The following is a 16237-nucleotide window of genomic DNA, read 5'->3' as shown; positions in this document are numbered from 1 at the left end:
TGCTTATTTTTCATCAACATATTTTACTGATAGCATGCGAACCCTTGCTTAACCTGGTGACTAACTACCTTATATGTGTTGTAGGGAAACAATGGGAAGCACTGAGGTTTACAATCGAGGTTAGCACGTGCATGATCCGTTGTCTAATAGCACATTATTATGCAATTGAAGGAACCATTCTAATATTTAGGTTTTTAACAATTTGGTCTTGCACATGTAGGTCCTGCTGTCAGAGGTTTTGACCCACTGTTCAACCCTTTTGGCATATGGGGAAATGAGTTGTCCATGAATATCAATCAAGTCAAGAAACTCAGAAAGGTTGTTAGGATAAAGAAATTAGCGACAAAAAACAACAAGATCTTTGTCTGCACAATGAAGAAGACATCAGTTAACTACAAGATGGTACTAACTATTATACATTGCCGTTTTTTATTCCTTTGCCCCATTTCCAATACAGAGAAGATATTTATGCACATCCTTGTTTTCAAGCCTGTCCAAAGCAGTTCACTGATGATTAGCTCTCAAAACACCTCTATAGTCAGGAGGCGAGGAAGGTTTTCATACAACACCCACGGTTCAATATTGAAGTGTTCCTGAAGAGGACGAAGGATGGATGGTCAATCATCCACAAGCACTGGCCTAAAGTTGCAAAGACCTTCAACATGAATGAAGGCTCAATATTCGCCTTCCGCTTCAACAGTTTTCCAGATGAGATGCATCTTTCTATGTACCGTCTATGATGCTAATTTCGAAAGGTTCTAGATGTTGCATGTGAAACTTGGTGTTGGTGCAGTTGTGTAATGGGGTAGCTGAGTGCTGAAGCTATATCATGTTGTACTCTGATGTATTTCAATTATGAAATCCTGCTTCCTTAATATGGAAATGAAATATATTATGTGCTTAAGATGAATGTCAATTGGATTAATAAATGGATTATTAATAATAGGGAAATTAGCCTGCTAATTGGGTTTTTCTATTGCAAATGGTTATTCAGAAAACACCGTGGGCGATGACTCAGGCAACGCACACAGTTTTTAGGAATAAAACGTGTTAGATCAATGAACAATCACACACGATATTCTCCTGAAAACTGTTTGCGTTAGGCCATCTTGTGCAAACGTTTACCACATAAAAACTGTGTGTGATGGACAGCCTTTGCCACACAGTTTCTTCTATGCACCGTGTGTGATGCATTCAATAACGCAAACGTTAAAATTGTTAATATCATGTGCAATCGTAACGCTATCACAAATGATTTAACGGGGAAAATTGTGTGTGCCGTACCTGCGAAGGGAAACGTTTTCCTTGTAGCGACTGTGTGGGATGTTCATACGAACGGAAACGTTTAGCGGGGACTGACTGTGTGGGATGTACTTACGACCGAAAATGATTTCGCCTGTATAATTGTATTTTTTAGCATTACTGTACGTATAACCGTATTTGAGCGCTCGCCGATCGCACACGACCTCATTTTGCCAAGCGTGTGTGCCAGGAGGTCATATCCCCGACAATTTCTGGGTCGTGTGGGAAGGACCCCCTATCGCCCGCACTCACTTGGCGAAGGTTTCAAATGTCGTCGCGGAAAGGGGTTAAAAACACGTTTGTATAGCACCTCGTTGTACCAGTGACTGCTTATGGATGCGACAATTGGCAGCACTGATTGACGGGGGAGGCATCATTTTTAGACAACTATAGTTGTCTGCTCTTTTTCCCTTCAGATGTTCTTCTTTGTTTAGTTGCTCCGATGGCTCTGGGCCAGATAATTAGTTCGCATGGACTGCCATACCTCATATCTTCATGTTTTAGTCATTATCTTCCAATCATGGTTTACAAATAAGCTCAAAATTTCTCAGATTATGAATGAGCACATGTAGTATTTATTGAAAAGTTTTAACATAAATAAAAATACCACGTTCATACTGACCAACAAGACTCGCTATTTGTTTCTCATGCCTAAATATAGATATCTTGTACTAATGTGGTAGAAGGGAGAGGTCAATTATGGCCAGTTTCTCCTTTATGACAAGCATGTGATGCAGGTAAGTTGGTTGTCTAACTGTTACATAGCTATATACGAGTTCGTCTGTTGCTAGAAGCACCCTTTTTTTTAAATCTGCTAGGTACATATAGAGTATGAATGATAATTCATTCTCATTTTGATATTTCCTATATTTCGTCTTTTGTACACTAAATTTTTGTATATACATTGTCTTAACTTAGATGAGCTTCATCTAATGATATCAGACTACTTTCAGTGAGTGAGTACGAATCGCCACTGCTTGGTGTCCTGCAAGTATGAATGATAAATCATTGCCATTTTGATATTTCCTACATTTTGGTTTTTGTACGCAACATTTCTTTATATCCCTTGTCTTGACTTGTACTTTCGGATGAATTTCATCTCAAGATGTTAGACTACTTCAGTGACAATGTTGGTTCCACTTGTTTTGCTTAAAGATGCTTCCCACATAACCAGGCTTCCCATATTTTGGTTTGTTTTCTTGGACATTTGTAGTTAAGCTATCTGCTTCCAAACCATCAGGGAGTCCGAAAAATAATACGTTTGAAACAATGTGTGGAGGTAATGAAAGAATCATACGTTCAGTTCTTTGTGGAAAAAAATTATCTACAAGATAATGCATTGCATCTTTGTAAATAACTCTTCAGTGGGGATGATATGTTATTATTATTATTATTCTCAAAATGAAGACCCTATATTCTTATCATGATTGGTTAAATACTATGTATTTGGTAGACCCTTCTACTTTAGATTTACTCCCTCCGGTCCTTTTAGTCAGCGTTTTAGATTTATCAGTCAAACTTTGTAAACTTTAACCCGCTTTATATTAAATAAATTGTCAACATATACGATACCAAATTAATATTATATGAAAATTTATTCTACAATGCATGTAATGATGTTGATTTGGTATTAAAAACATGGATATTTTTCTCTACAAACTTGGTCAAACTTTACAATGTTTGACTTCAATCAAAGCTAATGTGCATAGTAAAAAGGACCGGAGGGAGTATATGGTTACTTTTTATACTAGCATATTTTTTTATTTCCATGCTTTGATATATTTGCCAAATTTCCAGCATTCTATCATCATAATGGACGGGCGCGACAACGCGCGCCATCAATGATCTAGTACTTGTGTTGAAGTTTGGGATTCCCGAAGCATGCACGTATGGTCTATCATTATGCAATGAAGTTAGAGCATGATTTATTTTTTATTGTCTTCCTTATGAGTGGCGGTCGGGGACGAGCGATGGTCTTTTCCTACCAATCTATCCCCCTAGGAGCATGTGTATTAGTACTTTGCTTCGATGGCTAATACATTTTTGCAATAATTATGTGAGTTCTTTATGACTAATGTTGAGTCCATGGATTATACACACTCTCACCCTTCCACAATTGCTAGCCTCTCTAGTACCGTGCAACTTTCGCTGGTGCATTAAACCCACCATATACCCTTCCTCAAAACAACCACCATACCTAACTGTTATGGAATTTCCATAGCCATTCCGAGATATATTGCCATGCAACATCCACCATTCCGTTTATTATGACATACCATCATCATATCGCTTTGCGTGATCATATAGTTGACATAGTATTTGTGGATTGGCCGCCATTCATATTTTTTACACATGTCGCGCTAGATCATTGTACATCCCGGTACACCACCCGAGGCATTCATATAGAGTCATATCTTTGTTCTAGTATCGAGTTGTAATTCTTGAGTTGTAACTTGTAAGTAAATAAAAGGGTGATGATCATCATTATTAGAGCATTGTCCCATGTGAGGAAAGAATGATGGAGGCTATGATTCCCCCACAAGTCGGGATGAGGCTATGGACGAAAAATAAAATAAAAATATATATATATATATAAAGAGGCCAAAGATCCCAAAAGGAAAATAAGAAAAACAAATGAGAGAAAAAGAGAGAAGGGACAATGTTACTATCCTTTTGCCACACTTGTGCTTCAAAATAGCACCATGGTCTTCATGATAGAGACTCTCCTATTTTATCACTTTCATATACTAGTGGGAATTTTTCGTTATAGAACTTGGCTTGTATATTTCAATGATGGGCTTCCTCAAATTGCCCTAGGTCTCCGTGAGCAAGCAAGTTGGATGCATACCCACTTAGTTTTCTTTTGAGCTTTCATACACTTATAGCTCTAGTGCATCAGTTGCATGGCAATCCCTACTCACGTGCATCGATATCAATTGATGGGCATCTCCATAGGCCATTAATTTGCCTAGTTGATGTGGGACTTTCTCCTTTTTGTCTTCTCCTCACAACCTCCACCATACTCTATTCCACCTATAGTGGTATATCCATGGCTCACGCTCATGTATTGTGTGAAAGTTGAAACAGCTTGAGAACATTAAAAGTATGAAACAATTGCTTGGCTTGTCATCAGGGTTGTGCATGATAAATACTTTGTGTGATGAAGATAGAGCATGACAAGATTATATGATTTTTTAGGGATAACTTTCTTTAGCCATGATATTTTGAGAAGATATGATTGCTTTATTAGTATGCTTGAAGTATTATTGTTTTTATGTCAATATTAAACTTTTGTTTTGAATCTTATGGATCTGAAAATTCATGCCACAATAAGAAAAATTACATTGATAAATATGTTAGGTAGCATTCCACATCAAAAATTCTATTTTTATCATTTACCTACTCGAGGACGAGCAGGAATTAAACTTGGGGATGCTTGATACGTCTCCAACGTATCTATAATTTTTTATTGTTCTGTGCTATTATATTATCTATCTTGGATGTTTTATATGCATTAATATGCTATTTATATCATTTTTTGGGACTAACCTATTAACCTAGTGCCCAGTGACAGTTGTTGTTTTTCCTTGTTTTTGTCTTCTACAGAAAAACAATACCAAATGGAGTCCAAACGGAATGAAACTTTTTGAGGATTTTCTTGGACCAGAAGACAACCACGAAGCTTTGGGAGGAGGCCAGAAGACCCACGAGGGGGGCACAAGCCCTAGGGGCGTGCCCCAGGGGGTGCTCCCCCTAGGCTTGTGGGGCCCCCGTGGCTATCCTAACCCTAATCTCTGCTCTATAAATACCCAAATATTCCCCTTACATCATAGGGCACACCAAAAATACTTTTCCGCCGCCGCAAGCTTCTGTTCTCTCGAGATTCCATCTTGGGGCCTTTTTCATCACTCTGCTAGAGGGGGATTCGATCATGGAGGGCCTCTACAACCTTGCTGCCCTTCCGATGATGTGTGAGTAGTTTACCACAGACCTACAGGTTCATAGATAGTAGCTAGATGGCTTCTTCTCTCTCTTTAATCTTCAATACAATGTTCTCCTCGGTGTTCCTGGAGATCTATTCGATGTAATCTTCTTTTGCGGTGCGTTTGTTGAGATCCGATGAATTGTGGATTTATGATCAGATTATCTATGAATGTTATTTGAGTCCTATCCGAACTCTTTTATGCATGATTAAGATAGCATTGTATTTCTCTCCAATCTATCGATTTGGTTTGGCCAACTAGAATGTTTTTTCTTGCAATGGGAGAGGTGCTTTGTTTTGGGTTCAATCTTGTGTTGTCCTCACCCAGTGACAGTAGGGGTAGTGAGGCACGTATTTGTAGTGTTGCCATTAAGGATAAAAAAGATGGGGGGTTTACCATATTGATTGGATCTATCCCTCTACATCATGTCATCTTGCTTAAGGCGTTACTCCGTTCTTGTTAACTTAATACACTAGATGCATGCTGGATAGCGGTCGATGTGTGGAGTAATAGTAGTAGATGTAGGCAGGAGTCGGTCTACTTGTCACGGACGTGATGCCTATATTCATGATCATTGCCTTAGATATTGTCATAACTTTGTGCTTTTATATCAATTGCTAAATAGTAATCTTTTCACCCACCGTATGTGTTCTTTCAAGAGAGAAGCCACTAGTGAAAACTATGGCCCTCGGGTCTATTTCTCATCATATATTTTCAGATCTATAAAACCAAAAACCCAAAAATGCCTTGCTGCAATTTATTTATATTTACTTTATTTTGCCTTTTACTTATCTTTTATATCTATCTCTATTAGATCTCACTCTTGCTAGTGACCATGAAGGGATTGACAACCCCTTTTTCGTGTTGTGTGCAATTCTTTGTTAGTTTGTGCAGGTGCATCTATTGGGGACTTGCTTGTACCTCCTACTGGATTGAGACCTTGGTTCTTAACTGAGGGAAATACTTATTTCTACTTTGTTGCATCATCCTTTCCTCTTCAAGGGAAAAATCAACGCAAGCTCAAGAAGTAGCACATCCCACACGATTATTGTTAGTAAACTGTTTGTGGTATACCTGATGTTTTTATTCTATTTTGAAAGACAAAATGGTGTTACAGAGGGAAAGGATGGTGTTTGAATTGCTGGAACATGCAACTATATGAGTGTCGTGTTAAAATTTGGAATTATTTCGGGTTTGTTTGGCCTTTTTTATGCATTAATTGAGTTTCTAGGCATTTAATATGCATAATTCAAATTTGAACTGCAAGCACATGCTCCAGTGCACCAAATTTTGTTGCAAAATCACATGTGTGTCTTTGGGTGAATTTATAGGTCCCTTGCAAGAAATGGGAATGAAATTCAAACATCTAGGCGTCGTGGCTCGGCTGGAAACATTGAGAAACTTGGTTTTTAAAATCCTGTAAATCCAAAACTTGCGTGAAAATCATGAAACTTGGCATGGTGTCATGTCACGGCACCAACATGTTGTGGTAAAAAATTTGGCCGAATAGGGACAAGTTTTGGTATAAGCTTCTTGCAAACCGGAGCTTCTCTCAAGAAGGCTCGTGGTTCCGAGAGGGAACGCGTCACCTTTGTGTGCAAAACGACATACGCTGCCCCGTCTTGATTTTTTTTACAGAGCCAACATAGAACTATATGAGTGTCGTGTTAAAAATTTGGAATTATTCCGGATTCGTTTGACCTTTTTTATACATTAATTGAGTTTCTGGGCATTTAATGTGCATAATTCAAATCCGAACTACAAGCACATGCTCTAGTGCACCAAAGTTGGTTGAAAAATCACTTGTGTGTCCTTGGGTGAATTTCTAGGTCCCATGCAAGAAATGGGAATGAAATTCAAACATCCGGGCGTCGTGGCTCGGCCGGAAACATTGAGAAACTTGGTTTTTAAATTCCTGTAAATCCAAAACACGCATGAAAATCATAAAACTTGGCATAGTATCATGACATGGCACCAACATGATGTGGTAATTTTTATGGACGAATTGGGACAAGCTTTGGTATAAGCTTCTTACAAATTGGAGCTTCTCTCAAGAAGGCTCGTGGTTCCAAGAGGGAACGTGTTACCTTCGTGTGCGAAATGACATATGCTGCCTTTTCCCGCCTTGATTTTTTTACAGAGGTAACATAGACCAATAGGAGTTTCGTGCTAAATTTTAGAATTATTCCGGGTTCGTTTGACCTTTTTATATATTAATTGAGCTTCTGGGCACAATGCGCATAATTCAAATTTGAACTACAAGCACATGCTCCAGTGTGCCAAAGTTGGTTAAAAAATCATTTATGTGTACTTGGGTGAATTTATAGGTCCCATGCAAGAAATGGGAATGAAATTCAAACATCTGGGCGTCGTGGCTCGGCCAGAAACATCGAGAAACTTGGCTTTTAAATTCCTGTAAGTCCAAAACTCGCCTGAAAATCATGAAACTTGGCATGGTGTCATGACATGGCACCAACATGCTGTGGTAATTTGTTTGTCCGATTTGCAAAGGCGCACACATTAACAACCAACAAAGTCATTTTGGAACAAGTGTCGTCATGTTACAATCGGAAACACAAGTATTATTGAAACCGTGGGCGTTCTACTTACCACTTACGTGCCGCCACATGTCCCTTTTTTATTAGATAGGAGGCGCTTGTGTGGGGTAGCTATTTGAGTACGGGAGGCGTGCGATCAGACCCCTACGTGTGGTTATCGGGAGGAGAGCCATTTGACCTCCATCCACCGCCCACCTCTCTCCCAATGTCTCCATTAATGGCACCTGAGCCCCTGTTTTATGGCATGGCTATGTCTCACTCGACTGAGATTTAAGAAGAAAAAAGAAAATCTGAAAAGAAAATTTTGCACGGATATTGATGTAAGATCTGGCAGACATATATAGCATGGACTGCGACTTATAGCAAGACTGATATGAATATATAAGGACGATGACAGTGGATAATAATTTTCTTACATATTTAGGAAGATAATTAAAAATGCCACATGCAGCAACGCCTGAAATACACTAGGGCAGAAGAAGAAGGAAGACGCAGACAAAGATCTGGCCCGCTGATCTCTACTTTCTTGATGCGTTGCTGCAGGCCGCGGAGACTAGTTCTTGCGGCGAGGGGTGATGGACTCTTTTATGTGCCAGTTTCGATCGATTGATCTGATTAATAATTTCGCTAAGTTCCCTTCTAAAGGTATGGCTACCAGATTAGGCCCTGCGGCACACCATATTATCAGTGCCAATCAAACTGCCTTCATAAAAGGCAGGTACATTTTGGATGGGGTGCTTTGTCTTCATGAAATTGTGCAAGACCTCCGTCGAAGGGGGACCCAAGCGATCATTTTAAAACTTGACTTCGAGAAGGCGTATGACTAGGTTAGCTGGTCCTTTCTTCGTCAGGTTCTTCTAGCAAAGGGCTTCCACGCTGGCTTTGTGAATAGGTTGATGCAGTTGGTTTCTGGGGGCCACACGGCTATGGCAGTTAATGGCAATATTACCAACTTATTTGCCAATGGTCGTGGCCTGCGGCAAGGGGGATCCTGCCTCCGCCATCCTCTTTAATTTCGTGGCTGATGCCTTATCTTGTATGCTGACCCAGGCTGCTTCAGCTGGACATATTTCTCCGGTGGTTTCTCACCTCCTCCCCCATGGTGTTACTCACCTTCAATACGCTGACGACACGATCCTCCTGGTAGAACTTAATGACGAGTGTCTTGCCAACCTTAAATTCATTTTGCTTTCCTTCGAAGCCTTGTCGGGGATAAAGATTAACTTTGCTAAAAGTGAGGTAATTGTTACTGGGGCTGATGAGGAGGAAGTCTCCAGGGTTCCTCACCTCCTTAACTGTTCCATGGGCTCCTTTCCTTTCAAGTACTTGGGGCTGCCGATATCCCCCTTCCATCTTCATTCTCAGGTTTTTAACCCTTTCATGGCCAAGGTGGGTAACAGAGTCATGCCTTGGCGTGGTAGATATAACACCCAAGCTGGGAAAGTGAGTCTCATCAACGCCTGTCTCTCTTCCTTACCGATTTTCACTATGGGTTTTTTTCCTACTTTCCTTGGGCACCCATGCGGGCTTCGATAAACACAGAGGAGCCTTCTTCTAGAACTCTGCAAATAACAAGAGGAAGTATAGGATGGTCAAATGGAAAATCATTTGTAGACCCAAAAGCCTTGGGGGACTGGGCATCCTTAACACAGTGGTAATGAACAAATGCCTTATTGTAAAATGATGGTGGCGTATTATGACAGGCAGTCCTGGTACGCTCTAGTATGATGTATTAAAAGCTAAATATTCCCCCACTATTAGCCCCATGTTTTCTCCTGCTTCTAATGGTTCCCAATTCTGGAGGGATCTGGTTAAAGTTCGTGATGTGTTTCGGAACCACGTTAAGTTTGTTGTCAGGAACGGCCGCTCGACTCAGTTTTGGATGGACTAGTGGGTTGGGGACAAAACTTTAGTTGTTCCCTTCTCGGTGTTGTTCTCCTATTGCTCCAACACTGAGATATCAATCTCTGAGCTCTCTCATGTTGGTTGGGATCTGGGTCTCCGGAGGACTCTCACTCCTGCAGAGTTGGCGGACTGGCACCGCCTCGCTGCTATGTTCCCTATTCTCTCGGAGGATGAGGAGTCTGTGACCTAGCCGCATACATTGTTTGGTTCCTTTTTGTCATATCCCTTTACGCCAGGCTTAGTGCTGGATCCCCCACTTCCAAATTTCGACAGATCTGGGTGGCTAGGATCCCCCCAAAGATCAAGGTCTTCCTCTGGCAGGCCTTTAGAGGCCGCTTGCCGGCTGCTGATCAGATCTGCAAGCGCAATGGCCCGGGCTCTGCCCTTTGTGCCCTGTGCTCCGATGTGGAGAACACGGATCATATCTTCTTCTCGTGTCCTCTGGCCAAGCTGGCCTGGGGATGTGTTCGGTCTTGGATGGGCGTTAATTGGAACCCTCACTCCTTTGCTCACCTACAGATCTTGGCAGATAACATTAAGGGGCAAGCAAAGAGGCTATTCTGGGTTGGTCTGGCGGCCATGTGTTGATCCTTGTGGACTACTAGAAACAAATTCACCATTGAGGGTGTCTTTCCTAACAAGCCTACTGATGTGCTTTCTAAAATGCTTATCTTCTTGCAGCAGTGGAAATTATTGACTAAACCAGCGGACGTGGATGGCATGGTGGAGCTTATCAACAAAGTTAAGGCGTCGGCCAACCAGCTTTCCAATCCCCACCCTCAGTGAAGCGGCGAGCTTTTGGTTTATCTTAGCAGTAGGTTGTTGGCCTGCGTGCCTTCTTTATCTGAACCGTCGGGCCTGCGTGCTTGTATTCCTTGCTGTTTATGGGCAAGTTGCCTTGGTTCCTTTTAAACTCTATGTGCTTTGGTGCTACTTGGTACTCTGCCTGGTGGCTTTATTTATAAAGTCGGGGGCTAGCCTTTTCTCTAAAAAAACTCTTTCATGTCCTCAATACGATGCTTGAGAGCATCCACGGATTCCTCCACCAGCCTTTCATGCTTGATGCGGAGCATGGCATTCTCGTCCATAAGTTTCTTGATGATGACGCCCATCCTCTTCAGCAAGGCAATGGTCTCCTCGTGCTGCTTCGTCCTTCCGGCGATCTTCGCCCTCAGCAGGTCGCGCTCGGTGCGGAGCTTCGCCTTGTCCTCTCCTTGTCCCCGGATGACACCAGTAGCATTTTCAAATGAGGCATTCATCTCGTCCTGCAGTTTCATCTAGCCGGAAATCCGATCCATCAGGTCATCGAGCATAGCGCGCACGCGCTTGTGAGAGTTCTCACCTGCCCGCGAGATATTTTCCCAGGCCGCCACGGCGCGGGAGGACCTCTCTGCTGCATTCGCGACGCGGCGGGACATCTCTGCTGCTTCCGCGGTGCGACCGGACTAGTTTGCTGCATCGACGGCGTGGCGGGACCTCTGTGCTACTTCGACAGCACGGCGGGACCTCTGTGCTGCTAAGGCAGCGCGGCGGGACATGTCGGCTGCTTTCGCGGCGAGGCGGGACATCTCTCGTGCTTTCGCTTCCATGCTTGCCTCTCCCTGATAGTAATCTCTCGACCCAGAGCTCATGCGGGCCATGGCAGACGCAAGGGAACAACGATGAAGAACTTGTTTGTTTTTGTGGATGAGGAGTTGAGGAGGAATGTGCAGTCATCTTGGAGTAGGTAGTATTTATAATCGAGTACTAATACGCTCCTAAGTGGGAAACCGTTTAGGTTTTGATCGGTGTGAACATGTTTGCAATTAAATATAGCGTGGTAGTAATTTAGAATGTGACGGGACGCAAGCTCAAAATTTATTGACGGTTCTAGTTTCGAAGTGCAGCACTATTCCCAGATGGCGTAATGTGGGCACGCGTTCTCGGCCACGTACGTGCCATTTGCACCATAGGGTGCACCACAATAGGCGATGTCAGCACACGTCTTGTTCCATCAATTGTGCGCGCTCGTTATTACCATCGTGCACGCTTCTTTTAATTAGAATGTGTGCCCGTCTTGCGCACACACCTTGATCTGTCTAACTGTTTCTGTTTGTCCGTGTGAAGTGTATGTCGTCAATCGCAGATACCTTAATCTGACTGACCATTTCTGTTGTGTTGCCTAATTGCATACAGTTCATCCGAGTGAACTGTATGTCATCAATCGCACACACACACATTGATCTACCCGACTGTTTCTGTTTCTGTTGTGTTACCTAATCACAAACAGTTCATCCGGGTGAACGTTATGCCGTATATCGCACATACCTTCATCTGGCTGCCCATTTTTGTTGTTAAGCTCATCACAAACAGTTCATTCAAGTGAATTGCCACATATCGCACACGCAACTATAATCTGAAACGTGTTTGTTGTCTCCGCCATCGCAAACGTTTTATATCTTTTTTGACGGTTTTATTACATCACCAATTGTGATTAATGCATCACACATAATTTCGTCGAATGGGTCTCTGGTTGTACAGTCGCGTTAGGAGCATCCTGCAGTAGTGTATGCATTTTAGGATTCCAACAAAACATGAGTGGCTCAATTGTTATTGATGCAATAAGTATATATGATGATCCACAAACGTAGGTATCGCAATAGTCTTCGAAGAAGTATCACAACTCAAATTTATTGATTCGGCACAGTAGAAGCCAAAGAGTATTTAAAAACTTTAGCAGTTAGCGGTCGAGTTGTTCATTCAACCACACCTAAAACAATGCTTATTTGCAAGAATTATTAGTAGCAATGACAATATGATGAATGAAGTGGTGTACCTGACAAAGAGTATCACAACAGCAAATTTACCCGCAGCTGCCGAGTACAAGTAACTTTAAAGAGAGCAATAATAGTATTAAACATAAGCATAGGGATGAATATTTGAGACGTTGTATGGACGATTTCTGGGTCACACTAGCGAAGAAAGTGGGCATCAATCACCGATCGAAGAAAAAATACTCCCTCCATTTTTATTTACTCCGCATATTAGATTTGACTGAAGTCAAACTTTCTAAAGTTTGACCAAATTTATAGAGAAAAATATAAACATTTACATTAACAAATCTATATGATGTGAAGATATATTCAATAATGAATCTAATGATATTGATATGTTATTGTATATGTTAATATTTTTGTCAATAAATTTTGTTAAAGTTTACAAAGTTTGATTTTGACCAAACCTAATATACCGAGTAAATAAAAACGGAGGGAGTATGCTCTGCTCGCTCGAAGAAATCCCTCCCGCTTCATTTTTGGGCCAGCCCATTTAGCGGTTCGCTTGTTTATTTTCCTCGCTCGCTTGGGACGATCGCTGTACTGGTTCTTGGTCTGGTTTTATGTGGTCTCTCCTTTTCTTTTTATCTTCTTTACTTTTTTCTTTGTTTCTTATGGGTTTCTTTGTTTTTTCCGCTTCCTTATTTTTTCGGTTTTAACTGTTTTCATTTCTCTTTTTTTCTACAATTTCTTCCGGTTTTCTTTGTTTCATTCCATTTCTTTTTTTTTTCAAAGTTTTTTTCCTTTTTCCTTTGTTTTTGATACTTCCATTCTGTTTCATTAGTTTTATTTTTTATTTTTAGGTTTTATTTGTTTATTTATTGGTTCTCATTAGTTTTTCTTTTTCTATTTGTTTATTTGGCTAATTTTATTTTTTTCAGTGCACGGTGAAACATTTTGTTGGTACACATTGAACATTTTTCATACATGATGTACGTTTTTCGAAATGAAAGTTGTAATTTTTTTAATACATGGTAAACATTTTAAAATACCTAGTGAATACTTTTTAGTTGCAATAAATATTTTTCACACATAGTGTACGTTTTCATATACATAAGAAACATTTTATATACATGTTTAACATTTTGTAAAGTAAAAATTAATAATTTAAAATATATGCTTTTTGGTGTGTACTTTTATTTCATGTCATTTGAACATTTTAATTGTACTTTTATATACATAAGAAACAACTTTTTATAGACGTTTCAATATATTTTCAATACATAACATTTTATCATACACACTTTTTTTATACATTTTCATTACAGGAAAAACATTTTTATATACACGTTTAACAGTTTTAAAATGCTTGATTTATATCTTTTCAATACATGATTAACATTTTTCAAATGCTTCATTGACTTTTTTAATACATGATTAAATTTTTACGTACACATTGTGTATTTATGCAGTTTTGTATACATGATAACATTTTTTCTATACACATTTAACATTTTTCAAATGCTTGATTAATATTTTTTTTCTAATTTCTGACATAAATCATGTTTGTAATATATATATTTTTAGGATATTTGGGAGTATAAAAAACAAAAATTAAAATGAAAACATGAAAAAGCAAAAAAAATGGGGGCTCTGGGCCGGCCCATCTTGGCGCTGAGAGGTGGGGGGACCTCGGATCTTCAAGATCTTTATGTCTTCGTCGACGTCGAGTGATCATCATAGTTATGCGAGAATAAATTTCCTCTCGTCCTTTTGGCGATGCCATGAGGTTTGAGAGTTTTCTATCCTCGCAGATCCGACTATTTGGATCTGATGAGTTTATGTTGTTGTGTCAAATTTTTTTGTTGGTCTGAATCTTTGTGGAGGTGAAATATTGCATCGACACCATAGTGAAGATACAGTGATTTAATGGCCTGCACTTCTAGGGGGATCACCCTCGGCCCAAGTACGTTCATCGATTAAGGCTTCCCATCTTTTTGGATGAGCGACTCAAGGCGCTTTCAAGAATCATTACTAATAATGTTCGTGCAGGTGAAAGAGTGACAACACCATTGCTCCAGTCCAATTGCAGCTTCTTTACCAAAGTCTTTGGAGTATTTCTTCGAGCAGATATTGATACCGCGAAGAAGGTGATTTCAAGAGATTTCATTGTAATTCTTAGTCATAGGAGTTATTTTGTATTTTCTTTAATCTTAGGTCCAAATCAGTGTACCTATAATTGTTATAAGTATGAGTAAAATTACAGGTGTTTCTAAAAAAACACTACACCTCGCTATAAGCGAGACCCCGATGCCTATTTGACGCTGCCAACGCCAGTTAAAGGCAACTCATCAAACTGGCGCACACCCACGTGCATCCTGGGCTTGAACCATTTTTCAAAACCTTCAGAAATATTTGCGGGTAGTGATATTCAAAGTACCAACCTCAATGTTTCCTTCCAAACATAGTAACCAACTCGGACGGCTCACCTATTGTGCCTACTAATACTTCTTTTCATGTTCTGCGCCTTCGAGACTCCATTTTCTTTTTGTTTTATGTTGGCCGATTTTTTTCCCTCTTCTCTTTCTCATTCTTTTTTTCATTTTATTTTCCTTTTTTTAATTTATGAACTATTTCTTCAATTCATGAACTTTGATCAAATTCATGATTTTTTTTTCAAATGCATGAATGTTTTTCAAATTCACAAACTCATTTCAGTTTTTATGAAATCCCGCAAAGTTTTTTGAAATTTGTGTACTTAAAAAACACTATGATTTTTTTTCATTTTTCCTGACTTTTTTCAAATGTCATGAACTTTTCCAAAACATTTGAACTTTTGTAAATTCGTGAATTTATTTTCAAATTCACACACTTTTTAAAAATTGGTGAACTTTTTCCAGATTCATGATTTTTTTGAACTCACAAACTTTTTTCAAATTCATGAACTTTCTTCAAATTTGCACTTTATTAAATTAGTGAACTTTTTACAAATTCATGAATTTTTTTTAAATCTATGATTTTTAAAATATTTGTGAAGCCTTGAAATGTCATGAACTTTTCACAAATTTCATTTTTTTTAAGTCTTGAACTTTTAAAAAAATAAACTGTTTTCGCGAATTTGTGTAGTTTTGTTCATAAAATTAGAAAATGTTCATATATTTTGAAAACACATTGGCCATGTTCATATATTTTGAAACCACTTGTCACAGAAAAGGCTGCGACAAATAATTCGGGATGGAGGGAGTAGTACACTAGATCGTACCGTAGGATTTTCTTTAAGGGGGAGTGGGCGGAGGGGAGGTCGTAACGTAGATAATCTCTACCCCTATAAAAATCCGAGTCAGTGGTGATGGTGTGTCTGCCATTCTTAATTTACAACCATCGGATCTGCATTTAACGGACATGAGGCAATTTGTGGCGATTTAGCAGAAAGGCGCCCGCACTGAGGTAGATATTTTTAGATAAACCCATGTCTCTCCCGACTAGCCACATCTCAGAAAAAAAAGCTCCGTACAAACATGCAGCAGTAGGCAGTGTCAGAACCGATCTATCGCGGCGGTTGTTGTCGGCACCGTTCGGCCCACACTCCTCGCCACCCTGTTGCCCACCACTACCACGACTCTCCCCTCCTCGCTGTCTCCCCCACTCCCTTCCTTCCTCCGCCCGACCACGACAAGCACGACACCGATGTCGTTAGTTGGCCGACACGTATCCTGCTTCTCCTCTGTTGCAGTAG

This window comes from Triticum aestivum, chromosome 7D (genome assembly GCF_018294505.1).
Source record: "Triticum aestivum cultivar Chinese Spring chromosome 7D, IWGSC CS RefSeq v2.1, whole genome shotgun sequence".
Lineage (NCBI taxonomy): Eukaryota > Viridiplantae > Streptophyta > Magnoliopsida > Poales > Poaceae > Triticum > Triticum aestivum.
Note: the sequence above shows the minus strand (reverse complement) of the source record.